This window comes from Capra hircus, unplaced genomic scaffold (assembly GCF_001704415.2).
Source record: "Capra hircus breed San Clemente unplaced genomic scaffold, ASM170441v1, whole genome shotgun sequence".
In the NCBI taxonomy this organism is placed as follows: domain Eukaryota; kingdom Metazoa; phylum Chordata; class Mammalia; order Artiodactyla; family Bovidae; genus Capra; species Capra hircus.
The window spans coordinates 1-7,252 of NW_017216144.1; the positions used below are offsets into that span (position 1 = coordinate 1).

The 7,252-nt window shown below is 41.8% G+C and overlaps 1 long non-coding RNA gene across 1 annotated transcript; it reads right to left on the reverse strand.

The window, feature by feature from the left end:
• Nucleotides 1-5,319: 5,319 nt before the first annotated feature.
• On the reverse strand, nucleotides 5,320-6,704 carry LOC108635453. The gene is made up of 2 exons (XR_001917804.1): nucleotides 6,546-6,704; nucleotides 5,320-5,864 (listed from the first exon to the last, which is right to left on the reverse strand). It is a non-coding gene; the product is annotated as an uncharacterized LOC108635453 (long non-coding RNA).
• Between the last annotated feature and the right edge of the window lie 548 nt (nucleotides 6,705-7,252).

The following is a 7,252-nucleotide window of genomic DNA, read 5'->3' on the forward strand; positions in this document are numbered from 1 at the left end:
GTAAAGCTTAGTCATTACCATTGAGGGAGACAAAGCTGGGTGCTGAAGGTGAAATGGAATGGGATAGTAAGTTTTCCATACCAGATGCGTAGGGAGCTGGGGAATGTGGGAAGCACAGTCTTAACCCATGGAGGAGCAGTACCATTGTCAAAAGAATTCCTCATATTTCCTAACTGGTGCATGACATTGGCACTGGGGCTTTGAGACAATGTATGGAGTGACTCACTCTGCACTCCCTCAGTGAAGGGTGAGGAAGTCCATGGGCAGCGGAGCTTTGTGATATCAGCATGAGTGTGGCAATTTATTTTTGAGATCGCAAGCACATGGTATTTGGGGTGGGAAACAAGTGCATCATGCCAGATCTGGGATGTTCCCTCTGGGTGGAGCTGCCTGGCCCTTATAAAAGGAGTCTCTACCACCGTGCTGCTATCTTCGTGATACTCAGTCATAGGTCTTCTTTGGAGCCTCTGGTGAGTACAGTTTTGGAGGTTTTTAGCACTCGTGTGGTAGGATATAATCTTAGCGTAGAAGTGGCTGTATTTTAACCAATTCGTGCTCTCTATGGGAATAAGAAGATAATGAGAATTTAGGGTAGTTTTCAGTACTTGTTCTTGACTTCTTAACTGTGCTCTTAAATGTGACGGAGGAATGCAGTCAATGGCACAGTCTTAACCATGGAGACTAAGGGAGATGAGATGCCGTGTTTCAGTGCACCCTTCCCAGCCTTCAGTCCCACTGAGTGCTGAGTTTGGGCCTTTGCATTTCTCCTTGGAAGCCAACAGTCAAAGTCAGTTTAGACAGCAACCAGGACCTCATGGGAGAAATTAGTAGAGATGTGTATTGAGATTGGCTACAAGTTTCACATCCTGATTATTCTTCTTCAGAGTGTGCTTGTATTCACACAGCACTTGTGTAAGGAATTTTTTCTTTAGAAAGTGGTAGAACAGGGCTCCCTGTTAATGGGAGAGTAAGACTTTCTGTTATGAACAAATGCTGTCTGTTTGTATTTCAGAATTCCTTGAGATCCAGGAAGGATGCCTCAACATCCGCATCGCATCCGCATCCACATCCACATCCACAGCAGCAGCAGCATCACCAATCACCATCAGTGCAAGGAGCCCTGCCATCCACCTCCAAAAGTGTGCCCACCGAAGTGCCATGAGCCTTGCCCACCCCATCCATGCCCACCTCCAGTGAGCCAGCAGAAATGCCCTCCTGGGCCACCATGCCCACCATGGGAGCAGAAGTGTCCACCCAAGTGGAAGTAACAGCACCAAGATTTTCATCTGCACCCAAGAAACAAGATCCAGGCTCTTCCATTGTCCTCCCCTTCGGCCATGGTGATGGATTGGCATCTTCCTTAACCTCCCTCCTGGGCCGACAGCTGACAGAGAAATGGCTTGCTTCCTGAAGCTGACACCGCCCTGTGGGATAAAGAGCAACCGCCTGATTGCTCTTTGCCCTGTGCCTGTCTGTAATCCGGGTTCTGATCTCTAGCCTGTGGGCACTTAGTGTGTCTATTCTTTGCTTCTCCAATAAAGCCTGTGTCATAGTTTTGTCCACATTTCTTCTTATGTTTTTCTTTTAGCACTTTGTGTTGTTTAATCGTCTCCTGTCAACTGCAAGTATTCTTCCGTGTGTTCCTTTTCCTCCCATTGGATTTTTGGAGTTAGACTTTTCCTTCACTGAGTTCAGCTTTCCCTGAAACATGTCTTTTGGATTGGATCCATCAAGGAATTCTTTCATTGGTTTCAAACGTGTCTATCTCTCTACCTTGTAGGACCCTTAAAAGAACTGAATTCTCTCAGCCTCAGTTTCCTTACCTGAGAAAATTAGGAGAGAATGTATTCAACTCAGTGTACTCATAGAAATTAATATATATACAAAAGTTTCTTAATTATTGATACATGCCAGGCCATCTCTTATATGCCAGGGCCATGATAATGGTGACCAACATCCTTATCCATCTAAATTCTTGAGGGCATTTTGCACACACACATACAGCAGAAGACAACTAATAGTCCTGCATGTGTATACGTTAGAGAAAATTTGGGAGAAAAGCTCTTCCAAAGTGGCTTTTGGGGCAATGACTTGAGTGAAGAAATGAGTGAGCTTTGAGTGGACCTGGTATACACTGTACCATGAGAGGTGATGGCAAGTGCTAAGGCAGAGGAAATTAACCACTGAAAGGACAGTGATCAAGGAGGACACTGCCTCTAAATGGGGTCAGAGAGGTTGGGGTCCAAAGATTTAGTAATGATTTTCATTATTTATTCATAATTTGACAGCCATACTATGCTGATGGCCTAACGGCCTCAAAATTTATATCTATGACACTTCTCAACTGTAAGTTAAAGATAAATCAACATTGCTGAATGAATCGCAGGATTGCATTATAGAGCTGCACTAATTAAGACAGGATGCTATCCCATAAGGAAAAGACACAGAGATCAACACTAATAATAGAACATCCAGACTTAAATCCACACCATCCATGGTCAACTGATTTTTCAACAAGGGTGTCTAGGTAATTCAACAGATGAAAAACAACCTTGTCAATATATGGTACTCAAACTGTTGGATACTGAGACAGAAATAATTGAAGCTTGGCCATTACCTAACATCATATAAATATTAACTACAAATTGTATCACACATTAAAACATAAGATCTGAGACTCTACAATTTCTGGAGGGAAAACATAGGAGAAAATCTTGGCTGCCAGGTGTTAGGCTAACTGTTGTTAAAACTCAGTATCCAAAATACGTAAATAACTTATAAAGTCAGTCATAAACAGACACTGAAGAGAAAACTCGACAACAGTCACTTTACAAAGAAAATGCCTTAATATGGCCAACAAGATTATTCTTAGAGCTTCTGAAAATAACTAACATTTTAAAAAGAGTATTCAACATGCAAACCTGATGGGTAAAGCCTTCAAAAGTGTGGAAATGACAAACTAATTGAGACACAGAACAAGCAGCAAATACACTGCACCTCTGGGAGGAGTCTGGAATTGTTTGCAAGTACTTTGGAAAATAATTTGGCGTTATCTGATAAAAGTAGAAATGGGATACTTCTGGGAACATCCCCTAGAGAAATGTGTGAACATGTGCACTAACAGACATGAAGAAAATGTCCTAGCATGTTCCTAACAGCTCCAAAAAGGTAACAACTTTGAGGTCAACCAATAGTACAAGGAGAGAAATATAGCCATACAATGATATACTAAAATTCACTAGTGGATAAACCAAAGCTACATAGTGTCAACAGAAAGATGAGAGACAAAACCTATGGTATACAGTATAATTCCATTTATATAGTGCAAAACGTTAGTAACTTAACTATAATTTTTAGAGATATTCCTATACCGATGGTTGAAAACCATAAAGGAAAACCAAGAAAGTGAATATTAGGAGTCATGACTGTGGTCACTTCTAGGTGGAGACGGTATGGGATGCAATTTAATAAGAAAATTTGGGTCTTTGAGGAGGTCATAGTGTTCTTTTTCTTAACTTTCATGTTTCTTGAAAATAAAGAGATCAGTCTGTGATTACCCACTTCATACAGCAAAGCTTCATGAACTTTCTGAATGTGTTGATCAAGTTCTCCTAAAATCAAAAAATTTTATTTTTTGTTTTTCTTTTTCTTGTTTTTCTTCAAGACAAAATTGGAGAGGGAAGTGTGTCAAAAATATTAGTGCACTACCTATCCAGGAGTACAAAGTCAACACCCCTAAAAATAAAATCAGATCTTTTTAGTGTTGAAAGCACAACAGTAAAATTGTCTACGTATTTTGTTTCCTATAAGGTGATGGGATTTAATGGAGTCAACTTCCCTATAAGATGGGAACACTTAATAACAGAGCTACCTTTCCTATCATCACTCTTATAAAATAAATTTGTGCTTTGGAAAAGAATTAATTTTTTAAATTAATTTAATTTTTATTGAAGAAGACTTGCTTTACAGGATTTTGCTGTTTTCTGACAAAACTCAATGTGAATCAGCCATCATTTGAGTTCATTTCAGTTAGCTCAGTCGTGTCCAACTCTTTGCGACCCCATGAATTGCAGCATGCCAGGCCTCCCTGTCCAATACAAACACCTGGAGTTCACCCAAACTCATGTGCATCAAGTCGGTGATGCCATCCAGCCATCTCATCCTCTGTTGTCCCCTTCTCCTCTTGCCCCCAATCCCTACCAAAATCAGAGTCTTTTCCAATGAGTCAATTCTTTGCATGAGGGGGCCAACGTATTGAAGTTTCAGCCTCAGCATCAGTCCTTCCAATGAATGCCCAGGACTGGTCTCCTTTAGGATGGGCTGGTTGGATCTCCTTGCAGTCCAAGGGACTCACAAGAGTCTTCTCCAACACCACAGTTCAAAAGCATCAATTCTTCAGTGCTCAGCCACAGGTATGCATATATTCCTTAGTCCTTTAACCTTTTTTAAAAACTGTTCTGAAAAGATCATATGTACCCCTCCATTTAAAAGAAAATAGATGTGATAGTAGAGAATTACATAAAGTTGAGAGACTTTGAACTTCAGCAGAGTATGGCTGGAAAACTGTGAATAAAGTATCAAATTCTTGGCTACATCTTTCAGATCCAATGTCTTCAACCCCATTTGGAGACATTGTCTCTTGGATGACTGTTATCCCTGCAGTTACTCTGCCCTGCCTCAGCATTCGTCCATTGCCTCTCACTGGTACAGTGTACCCCAGATACTCAAGGCTCATTCTTCTCTTCACTCAAGTCTTTGCCCTAAAAGTCACTTTGGAAGAGCTTTTCTACACAGTTGTCTCTAAAATATCACTATGCATCACTATTATTTGCCTTGTATCTGTGTGTGTGTGTGTGTGTGTGTGTGTGTGCAAACTCCCTTTAAGAGTTTAGATGGAAAAAGGACTTTAGTCACCATCTTCATGTCCCTGGAACATAAGAGACTGCCTGGCATGTGTTAATAATTAGGAAACCTTTGTGAATAAATTACTTTCTATGAGTACACTGAGTTGAATAGATTCTTGCCTAGTGGTTTTACAAATAAGGAATCTGAGACTGAGAGAATTCAATTCTTTTCAGGGTCTTCAAGGTAGACAAAGATAGAAAGAAGTCTGAAACCACTGAAGGAATTCTTTGATGGATCCAGTCCAAAAGACATATTTCAGGCAAAGCTGAACTCAGTGAAGGAAAAGTCTAATGCTGATAATCCAAAGGGAATGAAAAGGAACACTCAGAAGAATAGCTTGTAGCTGACAGAAGAGATTAAAAAATACTATCTGCAAAAAAAAAAAACAAAACCAAATAATGAAAGAAAGAAATATTAAGGGCTATGAATATGCTTTATTGGAGAAGCAAAGGAATACACACACTATTTGCTCAGGGGGTAGATTTCGCAACATGGATACAGACACACAGATGGCAAAGAGAGATCAAGCGATGAACCTGCTGCTCTTCTTCCACCAACATGGTGTCAGCTTCAGGAACCAAGCCTTTTCTCTGTCAGCTGTCAGTCCAGGAGGGAGATTAAGGAAGATGCACTCCGTCACCACGGCCGAAGGGAGGAAATGGAAGAGCCTGGATCATGTTGTTTCTTGGTCCAGATGAAATCTGGTGCTGTTACTTCGACTTGGGTGGACACTTCTGCTCGCATGGTGGGCATGGCAGCCCAGGAGGGCATTTCTGCTGGCTCACTGGAGGTGGGCATGGATGGGATGGGCAAGGCTCATGGCACTTCGGTGGGCACACTTTTGGAGGTGGATGGCAGGGCTCCTTGCACTGATGATGATGCTGATGCGGATGCTGGTGTGGATGTGGATGAGGATGTGGATGCTGGTGGTGAGACATCCTTCTTGGGTCTCAAGGAATCTGAAATACAAACAGACAACATTCTTCATAACTAGAGTCTGACTGGTAGAACATTTAGCAGCGCCAACTACACTCTGCCGTCACTAAGGACATTGCTGGATTCCTAATACAGTATTTATGGTTTTTTAGAGCTTCTTCACCCTTCTTTTTTAGTATCTCTTGCTCTCAGATCTTCAGTCTTTTCTGGTTAGTCTCTCCTACAATTTTCTAAAACAAAATTACCTACACAAGTGTTGTATGAATACAAACATACTCTGAAGAAGAATCTGGATAATAAACTTGTAGCCAATCCCCAAACAAATCTCTACTTATTTCTCCCATGAGGTCTTGGTTGCTGGCTAAGCTGACCTGACTGTGGGCTTCTGAGGAAAAATGCAAAGGCCCAAACCAGGCACTCAGTGGGATTGCACGCTGAGAAGGGGCATTTGGAACTAATGTGTGCTGTGCTGTGGCACAGTATCTCATCCCCCTTACTCTCTCTCAGGTTAAGGACTGTGCCCCTGACTCCATTTTCTCCTCACATTTAAGATCGCATTCATGACCAAATACCAACAATATATCCCTAAATCCTCATTATCTTCTTTTTCCTGGACACAGCACTAATTGCTTCAGTTAAATCCACTTCTACCCCCAGATTACACCCAACACCCATGTTCCATAAAGATCTCTAAGAGCGCTCACCTGAGGCTTCAAAGAAGACTTATGACCGTCACGACAATGACAGCACTGTGATGGAGACTCCTTTTATAAAGACCAGGCAGCTTCTCCCAGGGGGAATATCCCAGGACTGGCTGATGCACTTGTTTCCCACCCTAAATTCCACATGCTTGCAATCTCAAAAGTAAATTGCCACACTCATGCTGATATCACAAATCTCTCTTGTCCATGGACTTCTTTATCCTTCTTCAGGAAGTGCAGAGTGATTCACTGGAGACCTTGTCACATACTCCCTGTGCCATTGTTATGCACCTGTTAGGAAATATGAGGAATTCCTTGACAATAGTGTTGCTTCTTCAGTGTCACAGTTGCTGATTCTTCCACTCCCCAGCCCCCAAAGAATCTGCTATGGAAAACTTCCTCCCTATTCCATTTCACCTAGCCAGCACCCAGCTTTGTTTCCCTTGATGGTCGAGACTAGGATTTACTAACCTCACATATCTTAACCCCTACCCACAATTTTTTTAAACTCGCCTTCCTTACACCATGCCCCACTGGTCTCTAGCCTCTTCTTGACAATTAAATGACTAGAGACCACAAAGTTGCATCTTCTTTTTCTAATTTTCCAGTTTCTGGTGTTAGCGGTCTCATGCCAGCAGTCTTTTCACACAGCTCCATTCATAGACTTTGATAGGAAAACTTGATCCTTCAGTTTTCTAGGCCATAAGGTC